This window comes from Labeo rohita, chromosome 14 (genome assembly GCF_022985175.1).
Source record: "Labeo rohita strain BAU-BD-2019 chromosome 14, IGBB_LRoh.1.0, whole genome shotgun sequence".
Lineage (NCBI taxonomy): Eukaryota > Metazoa > Chordata > Actinopteri > Cypriniformes > Cyprinidae > Labeo > Labeo rohita.
In genome coordinates this window covers 27,369,395-27,395,399 of record NC_066882.1, presented here as the reverse complement: position 1 = coordinate 27,395,399, position 26,005 = coordinate 27,369,395, and the positions used below count along the sequence as shown (strand labels likewise).

General features: G+C 35.6%; 1 long non-coding RNA gene across 1 annotated transcript in view; it reads right to left on the bottom strand.

Moving 5' to 3' along the window:
• Positions 1-8,480: 8,480 nt before the first annotated feature.
• LOC127175951 (uncharacterized) overlaps positions 8,481-26,005 on the bottom strand; it is a 47,049-nt gene continuing 29,524 nt past the window's right edge. The window contains exons 2-3 of the long non-coding RNA XR_007829046.1: positions 9,420-10,033; positions 8,481-9,027 (exon numbers count right to left, since the gene is read on the bottom strand). This is a non-coding gene — a long non-coding RNA (uncharacterized LOC127175951). The remainder of the gene's footprint in view (positions 9,028-9,419; positions 10,034-26,005) is intronic.

Here is a 26,005-nt window from a genome sequence, read left to right as displayed (position 1 = left end):
TACCCTAACAACTGCAAATAACACCCTAACAACTGTAAAGAACACCCTAACAACTGCACAGAACACCCTAACAACTGCACAGAACACCCTAACAACTGCCCATAACATCCTGACAACTGCTAGAAACACCCTAACAACTGCACAGAACACTCTAACAACTGCACAGAACACCCTAACAACTGCACAGAACACCCTAACAACTGCCCATAACATCCTGACAACTGCTAGAAACACCCTAACAACTGCACAGAACACCCTAACAACTGCAAATAACACCCTAACAACTGCACAGAACACCCTAACAACTGCAAAGAACACCCTAACAACTGCACAGAACACTTTAACAACCGCATAGAACACCTTAAAAACTGCAAAGAACAGCTAGCAACTGTCCAGAACACCCTAGCAACTGCCAACAATTTCAAAGCAACCACCCAGAACACCTTAGTAACTGCACAGCAACACAGTAGCAGCAGGTTGTGTATGGTAAAACACCTGATTTTGTTTTCTTAATGCAAAAATCTAATTTTACACATGTAGTTGAATATTTATGTGATATCAGAAGCATGCATGAGCCTTTGAGCAATATACATACATTTATCAACCTATGGCATATTACCCTGTATGAGCAGCAGGAACTGACTAAATGTAAATGCACATTATTTATACTGAGAATTTATATCAGAAACTAAAGTGTTGCATAACGCAGATGCTGATGAAATGCCCACAGAACAGAGCTTTATATTAAATAAGAAAGGCATTGTATTTATTTGCTTTATGCTCCCACCTCTCATTTGTTTCAAAGGTCAAAACATCTGATTGCCATTCATGTGAACGGGTTCATGTGGATAGGTGAAAATGGAAGGATCTACACTACCTGTCAAAAGTCTGGAATGATTATGACTTTGCAATGTTTTTGAAATGGCCACATTTATTTGATCAAAAGCACATTTTTTGAATATATTTTAAAATGTAATTTACTCCTGCAAACGCAAAGCTGAATTTCCAGCATCATTACTTCTATGCTCATTTGCTGTGCAAGAAACTTATTATCCTACTATCAGTATTGAAAATAGTTACTCTGTTTAAGATTTTTGTGTAAACTGTGATACTTTTTTTTCCCTGATAAATGGAAAGCTCAAAGATATGCATTTATTTGAAACAGAAATCTTATTTATCTTAATCTGTAACGTTATAAATGTCTTTACTGTCTCTTTTGAACACTTCTGATTGCTAAATAATACAGAACATCTCTTGAGGTCCAAATCAGAATATTACAGTGAAACTTAATCTTTGCTATCACAAAAATAAATTAGATTTTAAAATATACTGTATTCAAATAAAACATGTTAAATTTGCAATATTACTGCTTTTAATTATTATTATTATTATTCCTAACCTTTTATCAGTCGTGTATATGCATATGGGTGCAAATACAGGCCATGCATTAAGCATTGCCAGTGTTGACAGACATTTGAAATGTATCACCTCAGTGAGATAAAGTGTGTAATAATGGCTGTTTGCAGACAGGTTTCCCTCCAAACTTATTATATATTTATTTTTTTGAATTGGATGGAGTGGGAAATTGGATGGAAATTTTATATGCAATTCAAATAGATAAATCTTAAATTAAGGTCTGATGGCCTCAACAGCATTTATGCTTTTTTATGTGAATAAACCTATAAAAGGTTTACTTGTAACTGAATATTAAACTGGGATAGAAGCATTTAAACATTGACAATGTGGCATATATATGTAATGCAACAGCATGTGTACTTCAGTACAGCAAGTTTCTGGCATGTGGAAAATAAAGTTGCAAAGCCGGCAATCTGGAAAAGCAACACAGCGCTCGTCACAACAACAAGTCCTCAAGTCTCCCACTCAGGAGCTAAGCGTGCCGCGCTTCTCCAGGTGTCTCCTCTGGGCAGATGGGCTGCGCGACTGCCATTTATAGAACAGCAATTACTCAACATCTGCCACAGTGATGGAACCTCAAATTATACCGTGGAACCCAGCAGGGGGCTGTAGGTAGGAGCTGTGGGTTTTCAGCATGGGAGGGCGGACAGGGACCAACCTACCAGGTGTTCCCCACACTGAATGTCTCAAGGGGGCGATGGAGAAAAAGTTCATTTAGTCTCAATAAAACATTAACTGCACGGCACCCAGCCTGGCCAGCACAGTTTGAAGCACTAAGTTATGCGTTTGCATCATAAATGAATACATAAATGATAAACAGGAGCGCATATCGAGATTCAGCTTTTAAACTCCTAAATATAGACTAGTCATATAGCTCCCGTGGTCTGCTTCTCATCTATATTCATGCTTTTCCATATTGGAAAGGTCTATGCATCTCAAGCTAAGCGGTGAAAAGCACTCCTGCTGCAATTACTGATTAATTACAGGGAATTAAAGCAATTAAGGCTTTTGAAATATACAATTAACCATCACATTTCCTGTTACAGGCCTGAGATTATAATGCATTCATATCTCGTACTAGCGTGTAGCGTTAGTTTCAGATGCTGCCGGCTTGAGCCGGTCAAAAAACTTTCAAAAACAATATGGATTTGTGCAGCGCGTGAGATGACATATGCATTCACACGTTCGTTATTTAAATATAAGTGCTTTGGCACGCAGAATAATGCTTGTCAAATGTTCTTCGACATCGGATCCACCCAAAACTAGGCGGGTTACCAAAAAAAGAAAATGAAATAAACAAAAAAAACCTGAAAAGACAACAGCAATACGAATATGCAAACGCTCGCTGCTTTCACAAGTAAACAAATAAACATAACAATAGTTTATGTTGTCAAATCACGATTCAGCTTTCCTCAAACCTCAAGGAAAGAGCGATACTTTTTGACAGATGAGGCACAAAGGTACAATAGAAGGTAGGAACGTGGCTCCTCTCCCAGGTACGGCGATGATGGTGTGACTGATTGAAAAACAAAGAAAGGAATTTGAAGATTTGAGAAAGTAAGGGAAGGTCTTACGGGGCGCCGTCTCGGCACCGCACTCCTGCATTACGCCAAACGGGGCATGTTGCCTGGAGTCTTGCCTACGGACATCAGCATGGGCACGCAGACACTTTCTCCTGCTTTGTGCCTTTTTCAGTCTGTTTTATTTACTAGCAGCATGGCGCACATTTGCATGACAACAACAACAAGATGTCTCAAAAGATTTCTATTAAACTTTTCAATGTGTCATCTGTCTCCACACGTTTCTCTGCACTTAACTTTAGGTGCCAAGTCATTTCGTACTGAATTCTTAATATCAGGAGCGGAGGAACGATTTGAAAGGTGCATTTGGGGACGGGGAGACACACAAAGCATGAATATTAGTAATCCTTGAGTGAGATAAAGGCTTGGCTTGCAGATTTGACTATTTTAATTCTACCTTGAATTGCTTAATTAATGAACTGACATTTCCTGTGGCCGCAGTGACTGCGGTGTCCCTCAGTATGCCATATTATCTAAAACATATCTAAAATTATTTAACAACTATTTCATAAAAATTTGTAATTTTGGGCAGTTAAAAAAAATGTGTGTGTGACCTTGGACCACAAAACCAGTCTTAAGTACCACAAGTATATTTGTAGCAATAGCGAAAAATACATTGTATGAGTCAAAATTATCGATTTTTATGTCAAAAATCATTAGGATATTAAGATCATGTTTCATGAAGATATTTTGTAAATTTCCTACTGTAAATAGATCAAAAATTAATTTTTGCTTAGTAATATGCATTGCTAAGAACTTTATTTGGACAACTTTAAAGACGATTTTTTCAAGATTTTGATTTTTTTTGCACCCTCACATTCCAGATTTTTAAATAGTTGCATCTTGGCCAAATACTGTCCTATCATAACAAACCATACAATCAATGGAAAGCTTATTTATCAGCTTTCAGATAATGTATAAATCTCAAAATTTTCAAAAAATTGAGCCTTATGACTTGTTTTGTCATCCAAGGTCATATACAGTGCTGCTTGAAAGTTTTTAACTATATTGTTTCTATATTTCTGCATAAATATAACGCAAAACATCATCAGAGTATAAGTCCTTAAAGCTGACAAAGAGAATCCAATCAAACAAACAAGACAAAGATGCATACTTTGTCATTTAGTTATTGAGAAAAATGATCCAGTGTTAAATATTTGCAAGGTGCAAAAGTATGGGAATCTTTGCTTTCAGTATCTGTTGTGACCCCTTCCCCTTTTGAAGCAATAACTGCAGGTAAAGTTTTTTGTAACTGCTGATCAGTCCTGCACAACGACTTGTAGGAATTTTAGCCCATTCTTTAGTACAGAAACACTTGAACCCTGTGATGTTGGTGGGTTTCTTCCAAAGAACTGCTTGCTTCAGGTCTTTCCACAACATTTTAATTGGATTAAGGTCTGGACTTTGACTTGGCCATTCCAAAACATTACCTTTGTTCTTCTTTAACCATTTTTTGGTAGAATGACTTGTGCGCTTGAGGTCGTTGTCTTGCTGCATGACCCACTTTCTCTTTAGATTTTAGTTCATGGACAGATGTCCTGACATTTTTCTTTAGAATTTGCTGGTATAATTCAGAATTTATTGTTCCATCAATGATGGCAAGCCGTCCTGGCCCAGATGCAGCAAAACAGGCCCAAACCATGATACTACCACCACCATGTTTCACACATGGGATAAAGTTCTTCTTATGCTGGAATGCAGTGTTTTTCTTTCTACAAACATAACACTTTTTATTTAAACCAAAAATTATATTTTGGCCTCATCCGTCCACAAAACATTTCTCCAATAGCCTTCTGTCCACATGATCTTTATCAAACTGCGGACAGTCAGCAGTGTTTTTTGGAGAGTTGTGGCTTTCTCCTTGCAACCCTGCCATGCACACCATGGTTGTTCATTGTTCTCCTAATAAAGGATTCATGAACTTCAACATTAACCATGTGAGAAAGGCCTTTAGTTGCTTAGAAGTTATCCTGGGGTTCTTTGCAACCTCAAAAACGATTATACATCTTGCTTTGGAGTGATCTTTGTTGGTCGACCACCTCTGGGGAGGGTAACTGTGGTCTAGAATTTTGTACACAATCTGTCTGAATGTGGATTTGTGAAGTCCAAACTCTTTAGAGATGCTTTTGTAACCTTTTCCAGCCTGATGAGCAACAACAACTCTTTTTCTGACATCCTCAGAGTTCTCCTTTGTTTATGCCATGATTTACTTTCACAAACACAATCAGACTTTAATAGATCCCTGTTCTTTAAATAAAACAGGGCATAAACTGACACCTAATTGTCATCCTATTGACTGAAAACACTTCTGAAAAGACACCTTCAAATTAACTGCTAATCCTAGAGATTCACATACTTTTGCAACTTAAAAATATTTAACGCTGGAGAATTTTTCATAATAAATAAATGACAAAGTATATATTTTCATTTCATTTGTTTAATTGGGTTCTCTTTGTCAATTTTCAAAAGTTGTGTGAAAATCTGATTTTTTGCTATTTCATATTTATGCAGAAATATAGAAAAATCTAAAGGGTTCACAAACTTTCAAGCAGCACAGCATATATATATGCTGCTTGAAAGTTTGTGAACCCTTTAGAATACTGTATATATAAATTATGATGTGAAAACCAGGATTCTTTATTCAATCGAAAATTAAACAGAATACCATTCATTTGAAATAGAAATCTTTTTTAGAATATAAATGTTTTTACTGTCACCTTTGATCAATTTAATGCAATTTAATGCTGAATAAAAGTATTAATAGGTCTACTTAATAAATGTATATGAATATTAAGAAGTACATATATATATATATATACACACACACACACACACACACACACACACACACACACATAATTACACATTATAGCATACACTGCTATATAATTTCAGCTTTAAGAGTGCTACACAGCTGTATATAAATGTATAAAAATGTATAAAAAGAAAGTACAAGTAAAAAATCGCTGAAATAATTCCACTGCAGTAAGTATAAGGCACATAACTTGTGCAATGCATTATTTTTTTCTCCAGCAGTGCAGTTCTGGTTGTGCTGGTGTTGTAGAACAAATTCTGCCTCTTCCCACTGCTGGAGCCTCGGGACTAAAGGCCTGAAAGAGGAGCTTACGCTGTGTTACCCGGTGTCATGAATCTTTCATAAAACTGTCACAGGAAAGATGGAGCGCTCGATGTAGCCATAATTCCCAGTGCCGACACAGTCCCAGTAGAAAGTGTGTTATTGAGGCAGGTGGATGCTCCGAGTCTGTTGTGTTAATTGAGATTGGCTGTAATAACATTTTACATCAAGTCACTATAAGAGTGTTATGACAATTTCAGTGTCAAGTTAATATTGAAAAACGACTTTTTATATCCCTTCTTTGCTCTTAGTTCTCCGCTCCGAGTCTTTTTCTGTATTTTCTTAAATGTGATGAATTATCCATTCCTCTCTTCAGGAAACTCTGTCTGCCTCGCTAAAATAAGAGAGATTGCCTTCTTTTGCATGCTTAGATAAATGATCAAATATTCATATCCATACATAGTTAGCTTGTGCTTTTTTGTTCTATTTTCTTACGCTGGAACATTTCTCTGCACTTTATTGTTTTTCTTATTCATGAAGAGCACAGCAAGTGTCCTTATATCAGCATTATGAGTCATTTAAAAGCTCTGCTTGGGAATTAACTCCACAAACCTTAACATTTTCACTCTCATACATGAATACACACACATCCTCACACGACTAGGCTCTAAAATCAATGCGAAGACAAACCAAAGACCTTTGACAACATATTGCAACTGCTGCACTTATACGTGCCTCTGCGTACATTTCTGCAAGACTGTAATTACGTACCTTACTGCATGTTTTGTGGTAGTTTCAAAGTGAAAAGTCCAGAAAGTGGCATTAAAACACTCTTTCAATACATGACTGTGGCATGTTTTTATTACATTGGTACATGCACATATTGCTGTGTTTTTTTTATTGCGCTGCTTGAGGTACGTATTGCAGGTGTTCAGATTTAATATCCAGGGAGTGTCGCTAAAAGTTAATGCTCTATCGTGTTAAAAATGTCCCCTACACCAAACCCAACCCTAAACCCACCTGATAGTGTTAACAAATGCAAAAGTGACATAAAAGCACATTTGCTGATACAGAATCCTATTTTATTTTAAATCCTTATGCGGATTTGAGCTGTTTTGTCGAGCGGTGGTTTCACTGGGTTTGTACCAGAGCTCTTAATCACTCTAGTGCAACATTGCATCGCGTGAGCTGTGAGAAAACTCATGCTTAGGAAGCTTATATATGACAACAACATTCAAAAGTATCTGTTTTCAAATCATGCGGAATGTTGAAATTGTTAAAAAGTCATAATATTGTGCGAAAATTAGGCTTTATTAATCAAAACTCTGTATCTGTAAATTATACTTTGTGGGAAAAGAAATAAACGTTGTTGGAGTTTTACTGCCTCTAGTGTTCATTTCAACTGAAAATTGCAGTGATTCATACATACAGGTACATTTTTTGGCAGTTTTGCAGAAATGTGTATTGAGGTACATATTTCCAATGAGCCTACGTAGCAAAACTACTGATGGGTATTAAATGAATGCATTTAAAGTCACTGGTCACAAAATTTAGCTCTGAATTTGAAGACTGAATTTTCACATTTTGCATGTGAACATTTTTACATGACTGATTCAAAAAGTCACATGACAAAGTTTAATTACAGCTGAATATTTGAGACATAGAATATTTAAATCAATGTATTGTATGTAAATATGCCATTGGTCAAATCTACCTGCCATACTAAATACGTTTACTATGTAATATAAAATTGTACATTTTAACCAACTTTTACGAACAGACTAAATCCAGAAGAACTGTGGCAGCATCTCCAAGATGCTTTAAGAGACACTAACTACACCTACAAAGCTACAGTACTGTTAAAATTTTTAGGCAGTTAGGCACATAAAATGAGGATGCTGTCAAAAACAATGTAAATAGATTTTCTTTATCAATGAATTTCTATTAACTAAAAAAAAATAAGCATTTGATGTGACCATCCTTTGCGTTTAAAGCAGCTTTTGCCCTATGTGCACTTGTGCATAGTTTTTCAGGTAGCTTTGCAGGTAGGTTACTTGAAACATCTTGGAGATGTTGCCACAGTTTTTCTGGATTTAGTCTGTCTCAGTTTTTCTGTTTCTTCATGTCATTCCAGAGACAGACTGGATGATGGTGAGATCAGATGTCAGTGTGGAGCACTGGCTGTTGTCAGACTCCTTGTGCAAACAAAAATCTCACTAGATTATTACAATTAATGGCAAACAGAACGTTTGGAAATGTAAACCGATGTTTTTTACTGACACACTACAGCAAAAGATAGAAATAACTTACTTTAAACCATTTTTTAACTGGTGAAAATACTAGTGACCTAAAACTTTTGCACAGTACTGTATATGACTAAGCAATTGTAGTAAAGCTTACAGCCTAAACTTACACACTCTTAAAAATAAAAACTCATTATTAGCATTGATGGCTCCATGAACATTTACACCCAGGTTATATTTCCATTTCACAAAAGGTTTTTTCCAGTGCAAAAACGATCTTCAGATAATAAACATGTTCTTTACCCTAAGAAAAAAATTTTTTTTTTTTACGAACTGTTCACTGAAGCGTTCTTTGGGGAACCAAAACATGAATATTAATATTAAGCTCTCAAAATCAGAGCTTAAAAGCAATATAGTTTTATCTTTATCATTAATTAATAATCATCTTGTTTACAAAGACTCATTAACAGACATTGATAGAAAAAAAACAGCCGATTCCAGAATTATTTGTGCGTTTCCTTCACTTTCCTCTTCCCCGTGGAACACTTCAGCAGATAATGACGAAATGCTGTCTGCTCCAGCCCTAGTAATGACATCTAATGTGTTGAGCTGGGATAATGTGCATTACAAGTTGCATTTGCGTTGAGTTTGGAATATGCCTCCACGCTTTAATACCGCGCTGCAGTGAGAATCCATTATGGTAATGCAGCACCTGAGGGAAGCAATGGGAGAGATCAGTCTTCAAGTGCTTATTACCAAAGATGACTGTGTTTAATGAAAGCCTCCCTGTGTGAGAAGGTAAGCCTTTCCCCTTCTCTTTCTTTCTCTCTCTCCCCCCTCTTCTTTTTCCATTTGTCCTTTCAAACTCAGCTCTTCCAAAGTGGATTCTCTCTGCCACCCATCCAGCATTGGGGAAGCTACTTTAAAGCTGTAGCTTGTCAAGCTACAAGCTACTCATAATCTGAAGTAGTTGAACTGCAGTCAAGCTACTCTTTTTAAAAATCTGCTACACTACAAGCTTCTGTAAAGTAACTGACTGAAAGGACGAATATATTGTTAGGGATAGTTCACTCGAAAATGAAATTAATGTCATTAATTACTTACCTTCATGTCGTTTCAAACCTGTAAGTCTTTCGTTCATCTTCAGAAGACAAATTAGGATGTTTTTGATGAAATCCGAGAGCTTTCGGACCCTGCATAGGCAGGAATCGCAACTACCATGTTCAAGGCCCAGAAAGGTAGTAAGGAAATTGTTAAAATATTCCATGAGACGTCAATGGTTCAACTGTAAAGTTCCAAAAATAATGACTTTATTCAACTATTTCTTCTCTTCTGTGTCAGTCTTCGACGCATGTTCACGAGAGTACCATGACACATGCATGTGGCATTGCTGACATAGGATGTCTCTAATATCCAATGAAAAAAGACCTAAAATGTCATGCAGGGCTGAGGTGAGTGTGTTTGATTAATTTCTCTTGTCTTAGTTCTGCATGCATGAACTGAGGTTGAACTCTTGATTGAATGCAAGTTACTGATGTACTTGGCACTAAAGCTGCATACATAATGCAAAGTGACATTAACAATGGCAAAGTAGTAATTGCTTGAAGTTTACTGCTATTCATAGGAAACAATATTTGAAAAACAGTTGAACTTACGGCAAAGTCCCTTAAATGCAGATCTCTTCACTCAGCAGCAATATTACTAATGCTCCCAGGCATCTATTTTCAGGAAACACAGAATCACTGAAACTGCTGGAAATTATTACATTCAAATATTGTTACGCAAAATGCAACACAGGCTCATTGGAAAAATGTGACTCTGTCTGAATTATTGCAAAAACCAATCCAAAAACATAGCTAAACATGCAATTCACTAGAGTTTCCAAATGAAATTAACACTAGTTGCAGTAAAACAGCAACTTTATTTCCTTTTCACATAAATTATTGATAAATAAAGATATATTTTCATGTGATTCCCTGCACAATACAGTGTTATGACCTCAAAACCTTTCTACCACAGTGCATGATTTGTAAACTAATTCATTTTGTTTTCTGTGACACATAACCAGCTTCATATGTATAGCTTTTCCATCATAGTAAACTTGCTCAGTAGCGCACCTAGTACAGCATTGCACTTGCAATGTGGAGCGTCTGGGTACGAATCCTGTGAAACGTGAGTCATAGAAGCAAGCTAAAATGGCAAGATTGTCATGTTAGCTTTTGTTAACACTCGTTAGATGTTATTTTCAAACACACTAGAGCATTAACTGCTGTGATAAGCACAACAATCAATTAAATAAAACACAGCCTGACTGACATTCATCTGCTTTGGATAAAACTGAACGCAGTATTTGTGCCATTCACCATGTTTCAGTTTGAAAGTGTCATGAAATGAGCATAGTAGCATAATATCATTTTGTAGAAATGTCGCCACAGGTACTTTTTTTATTTTTTTAAAGAGCCAGATGCAAAAACTTTATTTTTCAGGATGGTTCAGTTAATGTGCATTCACTTTCTAGAGTAAACAAATGGCCAGGCTCTTTTAATTTGAAAGCATAGCAGATTTGTAAAGTCGACCACACTGAGTGTTACTATTTCTCCCATTCATACTGTATGTGTACAATTGTTCTATCTCCTACAAGTGGCTTTTAGCATTAATCAAGTTATTATATCTCAGACCACACTACTGAAGTATGTAGTTGGTATACTTTGAGTTTGTACACAGCAGCCATCACCATTCAGCAGCTTCCTTTGCTCTTCCTTGTCCTCCTCTCATGTCTCAACATCTTTCTCTTTACCTCCCCTCTCTCATTTGTCTACACCAAGCAGTGACAGCTTATGTAACAGCTCCAAACTTAGCTTCCTATTTGAACGGCACGTTACGCTTCTGTTTTTTTCTTCCATTACATGACTCATTTTAGTTATTACCCTTTGACAAAGAGAACAAGATGTGGGGAGGGGTGATCTGGTAGAAGCAAGAGAGAAAGATCGAGAATAAGAGGAAAAAGAGAGAAGTGAAAGAGAAAATATAGATTTAATTATTTAGCCTCTAGAGAGTGAGTCTGACCCAGATGAGGCTTTTGGTGCTGTTCGTAGGACAGAGGTGCATGATGCTTTCTGGGGGGTTGCCCTGGGACAGGGAAACAGAGGCACCAAAACCAATATTATGAGTGGGTAATATGAGGGAGGAAATCGTGAGTGAGAGAATGAGGGATGCGGAAAACAAGCAAATAAGAAAAATGGAAAGCGCAGGAGCTCTTAGTCACTTGTCTTTCCCGATCTTCCATGAGACTGATCTCATGATCAGTCAAACGCATTTCATTACTTATGCTTTAAATTCCCAGTTTTGACTGAGTGAACACTGACAAAAAATGGTTTAACAGATTTGCTTATTAGAACTTTCAACTTACACATTACAGCTTCTGACCAAGCAATCAATCCAATATTGTTTTTTTTTTTCTGATGAATTAGGGAGAGAAAAAATAAAATAAAATAAAATAAAATAAAATAAAATAAAATAAAATAAAATAAAATAAAATCAACCAGTGGTTATTATGTTATTATTTAAAAAAAAAAAAAAATCTATATATGTTTTTGCTGCACATTTTTCTATATGTTTTATTTAATCATAAAATAAAAAGCAGTGTAAATATAATTACAAATTGAAATAACAGTTTTATATTTGAATATATTTTAAAATGCAATTTATATTTATACCTGTGGTACAAAGCTGAATTTTCAGCATCATTACGCCAATCTTCAGTGTCACAAGATCCTTCAGAAATCATAATAATATGTTGTGCTGCTCAAAAAGCATTTTTTGTTATTATCAATGTTGAAATGTAAAATGGAAATCTTTTTAACCAATATAAATGTCTTTACTCTCACTTTAAAAATAAAAAAATAAATAAATTTGATGCATTCTTGCTGAATAAAAGTAAAAATAAAACACTGTAATTCTAAAAAAAATTAAACTGTCTTTGAAATAGTATAAATTGAAAATAAAATACAAAAGAAATGCAGATGCAGATTTCTGTGCTCAAATCTGCTCAACCCAACTGTTTCAAGTCTGTTTGACAAAGCTGCATGCAAACAAATGTTTATAAGTGAACTTCTACACACTACTCAGTGTGTGGGGAGCAGTGTACACTGCATAGGGAGTATGTGAATTGTACAGTGTTACATTGAGGGAAAGTGGAAGGCATTTCCATATACAGTGAAATTCTCCAGAGAGTCCCCTTAACTTTCATCTGTCATTTCCTCGGGGCAGACAACAAACTCGAGAGAGAAGGAGAAAAAGTGGGGTGCGACAAAAGAGAAGCTGTTATCCCCTTGACTTTATTCTTTTATTGTTATATTACACATAAAGAAGTCTAGGAATTTCCCAATGTAATTAACTAGGTCAGATTTCCATGCTGTTCTCTGCAGCTTTGCATATGACTGTAAACAGTGTTCATATTGGCTTTCTAATAAATGCTTTGAGGCAGGAATTTCTCAATCCAGCACTACTAAAAATACAACTACAGTTTTGCAGGAATATCAGAAGCCGGGAGAGGAAATGCTTTTGCTGCTGTCTGACTGAACTGCTAGGAACAAACATAAGAGGAAAAATACTACAACTTTGCCCTCTTCCTCTCCTAATTGCCCTTTTTTTAATACCGTACTATGCTTCATTCTCTCCACGCTCGTCTCCTCATTCCACTTATTCCTCCAACAGATTCCGTCTGCTCCAGCGCACGGGTGAATCAGCGCTCCACACGGCCACAGCCACTAAACTTCTGATAAAATCAATGTTTAATTCACATCGCTCGAGGCCATTGACAGAAAAAGTGGAAGCCTTTCATCTACAAAGGGATACATGGAGGCTCCTAGCGCGAAAGGAATCTCGCAGAATTAGTGCAATCGTCACGAGTTGTCCCATTTATTTCACTGAGCGTGTGCTCTCGCTGACACTAAGAAGATCTGAGGGGCCCCGGAATGAGACACGTCCCATTCACCCAATGAACTGCTGGAGTGTATGTGGACAGGGTGCAAAATGCACCTTTTAGTACTTTGAACGACAGACTTTTATGCATAATATTGCTTTGTAGTGGATTATTTGAGGCTGATCTTCCTACCTGAAGGCTATGGTGCAAGGCCAGTGGTTCTTAATTACTCTGCTTGTTTTTCCTTATTTACAGGGATAGTTCACCCAAAAATGAAAATTCTGTCATTAATTACTCACATGTTGTTCCAAGCCCGTAAGACCCTCGTTCATCTTCAGAAAACAAATTAAGATATTTTTGATGAAATCCAAGAGCTTTCTGAGCCTGCATAGACAGCAATGCAAATGAAACATTTCATGGCCCAGAAATGTAGTAAGAGCATTGTTAAAATAGTCAACTAAAACTCTCAACCCTAATATTATGAAGCTATGAGAATATTTTTTGTGTACAAGGAAAACTTCTCTTCTCTGTCAGTCTTCAGCGTGTGTTCACAAGAGTATCATAGTGCATAGGTTGAACCACTGATGTCACATGGACTACTTTAACAATGTCCTTACTACATTTCTGGACCTTGAATGTGTCAGTTGCGTTGCTGTCTATTTTTCTAAGGTCTTATGAGTTTGGAACAACATCAGAATGAGTAATGACAGAATTTTAAATTTTGGGTGAACTATCCCTCTAAGAACCACTGTGCAAGGCCACTATCAGGCAGGACGAAACTGGGAATGTTGTTCCAGGCCCTGTGAGGGGGCCCTATTTTACATTTTTACGTTGATTAAAGTATGAGGGCTGGGACCCCTACATGTCATTTTGTCTTGGACTCCATGAATTCAAGTACTGACCTTGCATGAGTATTTTTGAGTGTGCATAAGTATGAGACATGTAAGTGGCTATAAGTGGGTCATTCTCAAAATCTGGTGATTTCACTTGATATTTCAGTCTTGACAAAAAAAAATAGTCGTAGAAATACTCCATTTAAAGGAGAAGTCCACTTCCAGAACAACAATTTACAAATAATTTACTCACCCCCTTGTCATCCAAGATGTTCATGTCTTTTTTTCCTCAGTCGTAAAGAAATTATGTTTTTTTGAGAAAAACATTTCAGGATTTTTCTCCATATAATGGACTGATATGGTGCCACGATTTTGAACTTCCAAAATGCAGTTTAAATGCGGCTTCAAACGATCCCAAATGCGGTTGTAAATGATCCTAGCTGAGGAGGAAGAGTCTTATCATAACGAACGGTTATTTTAATAAAAATAATACAATTTATATACTTTTTTAATGTCAAAAGCTCATCTTGTCTTACTCTGCCTGGACTGTTTTTGTTCCGGTTCATGACAATTAGGGTATGATTGGAGTTTTTCAACATACCCTGTCTTGAGCCAGAATACACAGAGTTCAGGCAGAAAAAGATTAAAAAGTATTTAAATTGTATTTTTTTTTTTTTTTTTTTTTGTATGAAAATAACCGATCATTTTGCTAGAGAAGACCCTTCTTCCTCAGCTGGGGTTTACAACCGCATTTGGGATCGTTTGAAGCTGCATTTAAACAGCATTTTGAAAGTTTAAAATCATAATAGTCCATTATATGGAGAAAAAATGCTGAAATGTTTTTTTCAAAAAACTTTATTTCTTTATGACTGAAGAAAGAAAGACATGAACATCTTGGATGACAAGGGGTTGAGTACATTATATGTGAATCTTTGTTTTGGAAGTGGACTTCTCCTTTAAAAGGCATTTATAACCTAAAAGTTAATTATTATTTACTTATTTGCTTATTATGTTTAGTACAAGGTCTAACAAGTGGGAAGGAAGGGTAATTAAAAAATAGCTAGTCTGTCAGTCAAAAGTTTTCAATGTTAAAGACTTTTAGAAGTTTTAAAATACAAAAAGTGCAAAAGTACTTCCAAGGACAAAGTTTTCAAATGTTGTAAAATTATTCATTTGCATTTAAATTGATTTTTTTGTTGTGTACTTAATAAAGGTAACACAAATAAAACTGTACCAAAATAAACCATGGTATTCTTTGAAGTACCAAGTAAATACCAAGAAATCACCTAACAGGATACATTCCCAGAACTTTGGCAAACATTCTAGTTAAAGGGTTAGTTCACCCGAAAATGAAAATTCTGTTAATAATTACTCATCCTTGTGTCTTTCCAAACCTGTAAGAACTTAATCTTCAAAACACAAATTAAGATATTTTTGATGAAATCTGAGAGCTTTCTGACCCTGCATAGACAGCAATGCAACTATCACCTTCAATGCCAAAGGTATTAAGGACATTGTTAAAATAGTCCATGTGACATCAGTGGTTCAAAAGTTTATGAAGCTAGGAAAATATTTTTTCTGTGCAAAGAAAACAAAAATAATGACTTCATTCAACAATTTCTTCTCTTCCGTGTCATATGCATGTGGTGCTGCTGACACAGGAGCTGGCGTTCTGACATAAAACCCGGATGTGCTGCACCTTGCTTTCAATCAGAGGAATACACATGTAGCCTATGCGTCATAGTACTCTTGTGAATGGCAGTGGAGACTGACACAGAAGAGAAGAAATCATTGAATAAAGTAGTTATAGCATATTTTCTTAGCAATAGATGCTATTTACAGTGCAAATAGCGATAGATTCTATTTACATTCTATGTAAAAATAGCAGTATTTTTAGTTATAGTAGTTACATGACGGTTATACTACTTAGTGCAAATAGTGGCAGATATCTGCACCTCAGTACTGTAGTAAATTACAAAATAGCATGCATTAATAACATATTGAGTTTAAATTATAATTTTTATTAAAATGAATAAATGGATGCCACTTTGGTACAATAAATTTGGTACACCTAACCCCTAACCTTAGCCGATTAACACCCATAAGCCACATTATTTTCCAATTTTTGATTATTTCCTTCATTTTTATTAAAAATAAATGCCTTTCCAATGTGATATGTAATGTGAAAAGGGAGAAGAACGACTTCTGCAAAAGGCGGATTCGAACTCGGGTCCATCGTGTCAAAACATAATTGCTATGCCACTGGAGCTGCTGTTTAACTGGCATCTTTTGAAATGTTATCTAATCCTAACACACATTGTAGGGTGGTGTTAGTGTAACTAATCTTTGCCAGTATGGGCTATTCGCACTTATAAATAGACACTCCGCAAATAAACCTGTACCAAAATGTACCACGGTATTCTCTGAAGTACCGTGTAAATACCAAGAATCCAGCTAACAGGGTACATTCACAGACATTTTTTTACACATTGTTCTTTGAACATTTTTTCCTATCATAAGAATGTTGAACCACCAAAAAACAATGTTCCCATAATGTTAGCAAAATGATAGAATTCCATTAACATTCCTATAACCAAGAACAATTTTACAACTTAATGGGAATGTTAGCATAAAATGTATTTTTGTTAGCTGGTAAAATGGTAATCATTCAGTATTGATTATTCAGGCTGAGTTGTACAAATTATTCTGAGTGTTCACCTCTTGACCTGAAACAAACATCATTTGATAAGCATTCGTGAACATCAGAGGCATAATTGAATATTTTCTGCCACACAGTATTATATCTCTCACGGTCAGCTGGGTGAAGGCACTATCGCGAACCTCGATCCACCATAATGCCACCCGAAATCTCCTCGGCTGGAATTCATTACTTCAAATGGGCCACCTACAAAGCCCTGTCCACGCTGCAAGCTGGTACGCCTCACTCGCTCTGCCAAACACTAATTCTAATTCGTCAACCTTTTGGAAATAGCTTATTTATGTAATCCCCCCTCCCCCTTCCACCACCCAAAAAAAAGATAAAAAATATGCTTGCTTTCGAAAAAGCATAAATAATTAGCATTTTGTTAGTGCAGAGATAGCTTATTAAACAAAGCGAGAGCTTAGCGATGGAGCGGCGTTTGAAGTGCTTGTGAATAATCCAGCTGAATGTGTACTTGCCCCGCAGCGCTGAAGACACGGCCAGAACCGTCACACCGTACAGAGACACTGACACGTGACTCACTGCTAAAGCTTATTGAGACATGATCTTCAGCAGCAACACATGTAAAATCTGCCATGTGCTAAACTTGTTCCTCAATAGTCTCTAAAAATGTTTGTAGCAACAGTCAGATGCCCATAGGCGATGACCTATCATTTGCCGCATTGGATGGCACTTTAGATGAATAAAGTACACTTTGATCTTCCACAAGTCATTTTCAAGCATTAGGGGCACAAATATCATGTTTACTTGTTGTTGCTGTAGCTGTGAGAACTATTAGATAGCTTAGATGTGCAACATATAATTAATCAATTCATTTCTTTTAGGACGAAAAAATCTGTTTTATAGGGGGGAAAAACAATATCTAATTATCTCAAATAAATTTAATTGTTAATTGTGTTAAATTGTGCAAATGATTAACATACAAGTGTTCAATCATTCATTCATTCCAGTATACCAGTATACCAGTTTTTTTTTTTTTTTTTTTTTTTTAAATGATCAAAATAAAAATACAATTTTAAATTGCTTGGATAATATATATAATTAACAACTGAAAACTAACATTTGGTCCCAGTTAGCAAGACCCTAATTAGCAACCCAGTTATCTATACTGATGTAGTTTTTAGGGGTTCTATTATAATTGTTAAAATGGCCAAGAATAAGCAATCTCCATGTAAAACTGATCGTACAGACCAAACTGTAAGTCGTAGAGACTTGAAACTTGGAAGGTTGGCAGTACTCACACCATCTACAATGTCACTATCACTCGCCCCAATCGGCCTGACGGGGGCGCTATAGCGATCAGAAGTATGAAATCGCTCATAACTCCTAAACCGTTCGTCGCAGGCTCAGCTCTTATGTTGTTATTAATTATTAATGATTAACCGCTCCCGTGTGACATGCTCATATCATGCATCTTTTCTGCAAAGATATTTTACATCATGTTGACAACTTTATGTGTGATGCACTTGGAATCAAATTTTCTTTAACTAGGGTTAATAAATAAAAAGTTAATTGTATCACGTTGTAGTTACATTTTCAAGCTGACTAGTTAAAAAAAAAAAAAAAGATTTAAATTTTTTTGCCACAGGTATCTGTAAGGACATTTGTGTATCTCAAAAAACATGGCTGCCATCAGCCAGTGAAATTTGAGCACATATTAGACAAGGTTAATGGAGGTAGCAAAAGTTAGTGGGCCTGTTTGACTCACGGCGTTAAATATCACATTTTTAGAGCGCGTAAATGATTGTATATTGCACGTTTTTCACACATACACACAATATTTGTATCATATGACAGACCTCCTCATTCTAAACAGCTTTGCCTCTAGAACCACTGTTGTCAATCAAATCGTTTGTTAAATGAAAAATTACTTTTGCGAACTCTTCCAATACACATACGTGGGGCTATACCAGTCATAAATGTTAAAAATCATCACATTTCTATGGCAAAATACCTGGATTTGCCAAAAATGCTTTTTTTAAATCATTGATTTAAGTGGTTACAGGCTTGCTAATTAATACCCAATGTTTGTTTTTTGTTTTTTTTTCATATTTGCATAAATGCCTTACAGGGGTCATGTGATGCAAATTTTTCTTTGTCTTTGGAGTGTCCGTGCATACATAAGATCCAAAAAGTCGCAAAGACTAAAGTCTCAAACCCAAAGAGATATTCTTTCTAAAAGTTAAGACTCAGCCAAGCCTTCCTAAAAAGCCACATTCACACCCCCACAAATCACTGTGTGGGAAGATTTGTATAACATCGCCCAAATGTATACGCAAAGAAAGAAAGTGTGACTTTCATTCTCACTGTAGTATTGTTGTCGCTGCCACCATGTCTTGAAGATGCTGTGTGTTTCTTTGCGAAAGCAAAACTGCTTTGTTTGCGTTTTGCAAGTAACAACATTATCAACTATCAGTATTGCTTCAGAAGTTGATATTCCAAATATGGTAAGGGGTGTAACATTTCTGTCACACACTTGAGGTATCTGGCCAATCACAACACACTGGAGAGCTGGCCAATCTGAGCACGCTGCGCTTTTCAGAACGATGAACTTTTTAAAAATCAATGCATTTCAGAAAGGCGAGGGAGAAAGGAGCAACAGTAATGTGGAAAATAATGTGCTTTTTTAACCTTAAATGCATAAACACATTGCATTACACTGAATACACAAAATAATGTTCTTTTTAGCAACGTCATATGACCCCTTTAAAGTGCTTGAACCCCAGTAATTGCTGCATGCAGCTATATTTTATTTTATTTTATTTTATTTATTATTTTGCGTTTTTTTTTTTTGTTTTTTAAATGTATTATGCTGGAAATAATGCTGGAAAGTGCACAAAGTAGGCTTTTAAACTGAATTTCAATTTGGATAGCTAAGTTGCAAACTAAAACAGCTCATTTAACATTTAATTTGACCCCCAGAGATGGACAATCATTATCTTCTGAAGGTTAAGAACCTTTCTTTTCACCATTTCTTGAAAAAGGACAAAAAAACATAATTACATAAAAAGTACTTTATTATTGCTGTATCCTCAGAATGCTGTATCCTCAGATCTAATTTAAACCAATATACTGCAGTAGCAACTACAAGTAGCAGTCAAACTTAAATGTAGAGCTTGATTTGAAAACTGGGATTAAGGAGAATCAATACAAACAAAAATAACCTTCACCTGATTTTAAGAGGTGTGCTACAAACTGACACGTGTCGCTTAAGGATCTCTTGAACTTTCCTGGTCTGATGGCATGTGACTCATTTGAGTGACAACATAGTGAAACTCATTTGCTGATAATGATGGACAGAGAGAAATGTCAGACCTCTGACCTTTCAGTGTAATCCTCAGGCAATGGTTGTGTCTTTCACTGACCCCTGTAAGCATTCCTGAGAAAGCCATATCAGAAATTTAGCTTTAAAATACAGTCATGAGTGGTAAATATCTAACATGTTTCTCCTCAAGCTGTTTGATCACCCTGGGAAAAAAAGTCACAGAGACACTAAAGCATACAGTATAAACATGAACACAATGTTATTCCAAGACTTGATGCAAAATGTCATACTTTAACAGGTTACCATAACTTTAAAAGGAATAACGAAGGATTTAGCATTTAAAAAGCCACTTCAGTTGTGTATACAACAGTTGTTTGTCTTTGACACTAACAGTCGGTATATTAAATCCTCAAACTGCTGTTTGTGTGTCAAACAAGAGGAATCAACCCACACTCTTCAGAAGAGGCTAAAATCACTTTTCTGTATGCATTTACTTCATACATTTGTACGAGTTTGCAGTTATGACCTGGTAGATTCCAAGAGCTCTTAGAAATAGTTTCCAAACAAGTGATTCTGACTCACCGACACCTTTAGCTTAGTTTTGTGGTCATGTTTGTGCATCAAACATCACCTTGATAGCTCCTCAAAGGTGACTGTCATGCTCCGGAGCGAACAGCAGAGATGTGGGTGTTGACCTTTGCACCGCTGACCTTAACTGACCACCGCTGCTCTAAACACACAACGCTGGTTTAAGAGAGGAAGTTCAGGCCTGGATGCTCAGCAAACATTTCCTTTTAGCCGCAGAGATGGAAGAGTTTTGCTTATAAATATAGCAACTAATTCTAACTGTTTAGAGACAACTAGCGTAAGGCTCATTTTTGGGAAGTGTTGCCATTCATGTCTAAATGGCTTACTGACGATATAATTAACAGGAAAAATCACAGATACTGAAATGTATATTGAGATATATTCATGTATATGGTGCAAAAATAAACACTTTAATTTTATAAAAAATAAATAAAATATAATAAATTATTTTAAAAGCAAAATTATATATATATATATATATATATATATACACACACACACACACACACACACATACATTGAGAAGTGAAGTTCATTCTTGGGAATCAGTGCCATTTACTGTCTTTATGACTTAGTGCTGATATAGTTAACAAAAAAATCATAAATAATTTAACATTATAACATATAATCATGTATATGGTGCAATAACAACATATTTTAATTTTATTAATTTTATTATTAATAAATTAATTATAATAATTTAGATATTATATAAAAATTATATATTACATAAAAATATTTTAAAAGCAAAAACTATAATAAAATAATTTTATTTTTTATTTTATTACGGAGAGGTAAGGAGCACAGATACCTTAACATTATTTTAGAGATATCCATATGGTGCAATAAAAAAAACTTAAAAAATGTTTTAATATTATTATAAATTAATGAATTATGAAATTTTAAAAGCCTTACATAATAAAAAAATATTTTATTATTAAAAATCTCTCAAAACACAAAAACAATCATTTGTGTTCTGTACAGAGTGTATAGTTTTGTATATTTTTCATTGAAAAAATGTGCTCTGTTCTTTTCCCCATTATATTTTACATTCATTTTTTCTTGATAGTTCATTATATTCATTATATTTTATTTTGTTCATAATTCTTTGTTGGTTCTGTTTGTTGTTTCATTATAGGATGAGAAACTAAAAATAACTAAAGTAAAATTAAAGTAAAATAAAATAAAATAATAAATTAAAATAAAATAAAATAAAATAAATAACATTTCAATATATTACATCAAATGTGTATAATATACACACTCTTAAAAATTACATGTATTTTTTGGTATTATTTTTAAACCTTTAACATCCATAGAAACCTTTCATTGCACAGGTTCATTAGAGTATTAAAATGTTCTTTACACTAAGAAAATATTAGTTCTTTTAAGAACTGTTTACTGAAAACTTCTTTGGGTAAAAATTGCATTGCCTTTTGGAACGTTAATTTCTATGACTGCATGTGGCCAATGAAGAACCTTGGGCTTAATTTTTTTTTTAAATATTTGTTTTATATCAGCACGTCGGCCAGTGTTTATGTCTACATTAAATTTTGACCCTTTGATGTTCATAAGCCCATTGAGCTTCATCTTCACACCTGTCCTGAAGTCACCTCCACACCCTGCAGTCGTGTCATGGTCTCGTGTCAATGATAGGCTCAACGGAGCGCATAATCCAAGAGACAGACTCAACCACCTGCCTAAAGGACTCATTAACCCACAACACTTCTGAAACACAATGACATTCTCAACCAGGGGTCAGACTTGATGCTAAGCAGGGTTCACATCCCCAACTGCGACTCTCACACCGCATGCTTGAACAGACGCAGCCTTCCACACAGGACAACATACTGATTTGGACAGAACAGACTTGACCTGATCTCACCTCTACCAGTCTGGGTTACAAAACATTGCACTGGGGAGAAGGGATTGGATGATTGCAAACTAGACCTGCTATGAGAGGGTTCCTGGGGAAAACACAGTACACAGTGTGTCTTGTTTACTCATCAATATTCATGTAGACTGATCTGCTTCAAGACTTGAAAAGATCATCATCAAGACAACACCTTTCACAAAAAGTCTATGTGTTATATTCATCATACTCCTCTTGATAGTCATTTGCACATCGACTTATACTTGAGTTGCAGCACCAAGAAGGCTCTTAAAAGCTCTCCTTTCAGTAAAAAACATATTATTATAGCATCTTTAGGTGAGGAAATAATCATCTTCCTAAGGATGCTAGTTTCCTAGAAAATAGTGGTTGTTTATGCTCCACTAGTAGGTTTTGCTGTAATTGCCAAGAAACCAGCTATCTAAATTTTTAACATTCATTTTTGGAGCACTTGACCTACAACTTCATTAATGTCACTGGAAAATAACAGCGCTGCATCGACTCTTACAAGACCATGTGCTGTTTCTTCAGCTTGATGAAAAATAAAATAATGGAGAAAAAAAATATTCCAACTAATTTAATATATAATATAATATAATATAATATAATATAATATGTGACCCTGGACTACAAAACCAGTCATAAGTGGCACAGGTATATTTGTGGCAATAGCCAACAATACATTTAGTTAAAATTATAGATTTTTCTTTTATGACAAAAATCATTAGGATATTAAGTAAAGATGTTCCATGAAGATATTTTGTACATTTAAATATATCAAAACTAGTTATATACATTTCTCAGAACTTCTTTCGGACAACTTTAAAGGTGATTTTCTCCAAATTTTGATTTTTTCAATTCCAGATTTTCAAATAGTTGTATCTTGGCCAAATATTGTCCTATCCTAACAATCCTAACAAACCAAACATTAATAAAAAATTTGCTTCAGATGATGTATAAATGTGACCCTGGGCCACAAAACCAGTCTTATGTCAGATTCCAGATTCCAGATTTTCAAATAGTTGTATCTCGGCCAAATATTGTCCTTTCCTAACAAACCATACATCAACGGAAAGCTTATTCATTCAGTTTGTATACATCTCAATTTCAAGAAATGTACACTTATGACTGGTTTTGTGGTCCAGGGTCACATATCTTAATTTAAAAAAAATTAAAAAACTGACCTTTATGACTGGTTTTGTGGTCCAGGGTAATATAATATAATATAATATAATATAATGTAATATAATATAATATAATATAATATAATAATTTGTAAGGAATATTTATGAGATTTTGTGGAAAATGTGTCGATTTTTCCTGGTAGAACAAAACTCCACAGGTGGCAGATAGACTTGTTGACAGGCTCACTGGCGATATTTCTGCAAAATGATATTGCTTCCTGAAGTTGAAGTTGCTTCCTGTACATTTTGCTACACATTAAAATGTTGGGTGTGTGGCAGTAAAACTTAAAGGGATAGTTCACCCAAAAATTAAAATGACCCCATGATTTACTCACCCTCAAGCCATCCTAGGCGTATTTGACTTTTTATTTCTAGATGAATACAGTAGGAGTGATATTAAAAAATGTCCTGACTCTTCCAAGCTTTATAATGGCAGTGAATGGGTGTTGAGATTTTTAAGTCCAATAAAGTGCATCCATCCATCACAAAAAGTACAGCTCTGGAGGGTTAATAGAGGCCTTCTGAAGTGAATCGATGTCAAAAATATCACTACACCTACATCCTACATCATCCACTGGAACACCACTGTCACCATGTGAAAGCGCATACGACAGTTAGCAGAAGCCAGAGATTACGGTTTATGAAGTTTTAAATATGGATATTTTTCTTACTCAAATGCATTGATTCACTTCAGAAGGCCTTTATGAACCCCCCAGAGTTGTGTGGAGTGCTTTTTATGATGGATGGATGCACTTTATTTTGCTTCAAAATATCAACAGCCATTCAGTTCCATTATAAAGCTTGGAGGAGCCAAGACATTTTTAATATAACTCTGACTGTATTTGTCTAAAAGAAGAACGTCGTATACACCTCGGATGGCTTGAATGTGAGTAAATCATGGGGTAATATTCATTTTTGGGTGAACTATCCCTTTAATGCTCTTGTGTTTAAAAATAACATACCACCTACACTATACATAACATAAAGCTGACCTAAATCTAAACGTGGAAGTGAGATAAAAATGCATTTGCTGAAGCTACTCTAGATAAGCTATAAATATGGAGCTAATTACATGATGCAAACATCAAAATGTATTAGTTTACAAATCATCTACTATGGTAAAAGCATTCGGAGGTCATAACTTAACATAACAGTACTGTGCAAGTAAGCATGCAAAACTAGCTCTTTATTAATTGGATAACATGCCTCTGTAGTTGTTGATGTTTAATTGCCTCTAGTGTTCATTTCAGCTGCATCTGCAGTGAATTCGATGTATAGGTACAATGCAGTAGGCAGACCAAGTTGGATTTTGTGCTCTATAAAGTGTGAACTAAAATCAACTGAACTGTAAGATACAGTAGTTCAACTATCTGTAAGACATTCTGGCAAGGTACTCTATGCCAGTTGAACCTCAAGTTTAGATAGTTGCAGGCACCCCAGGAACTTCTCAAAAAGCCCACTAGACAGGTCAGGTCACTCTCAGACTTCGACAAATCTATCCCATCTCCTTGTTTACCTCCTTTGACCTGATTTTAGTCTGGCCCTTCCCTGGAATAGCAAAAGCAACTCTAATCCTTCCTCAAGACTTTTTCCAAATCTCACCGAGCAGGAACAACCCCAGCCATCTGTGTGCCTCTCTATTGATCTGGCTTCCCTGAGAAGATTCTGGAAGGCTGGAAAATCCCCCCCACCGCCACCAGACTGCACCGCTCAGCGGCCACCATTCATCAGATTGGCTTGTGCTGTTCTGTGGCCTTATGGAACATAAAGGCATGTCTGGAAATCCATCTCCCATTAGACTCGTGGACGTTACATCTCTTCGGAAATCCACAACAGGAAGTTGTTAGCTCAGTAGGGTCTTTCGTTTCATGTGACCATCTCTGTGTTTGTGGAAGACCTTTCACACAAATGCACTTTTTCTTTAAGGTGAAAGCAGTGGGGCTTTTTTCCCCACCAATATTGCACTGAGCAATATGACATTCACTTTGAAATTCATTTTGAATACTGACACCTAGGGTCAGATTTACTAAACTGAGCAAATTAATGTGAAAGCAGAGTCCTATAAAAGCACTGTTGGAAGTGGGAAGATCTGCAGGTGATCTACTGACAATATGCAAAATAATGAACAGATGCAGCCAGATCATTTCCATAATGACTAACGCAATCTACCAAGAACAGCGCAAATTAGCGTAGGGATGCAAACAAGCAGAGCTTATGATAATTAGGTGTAGGCAATCTATTAAAGGTGACATATTATGAAAATATAACTTTTTTCATGTTTAA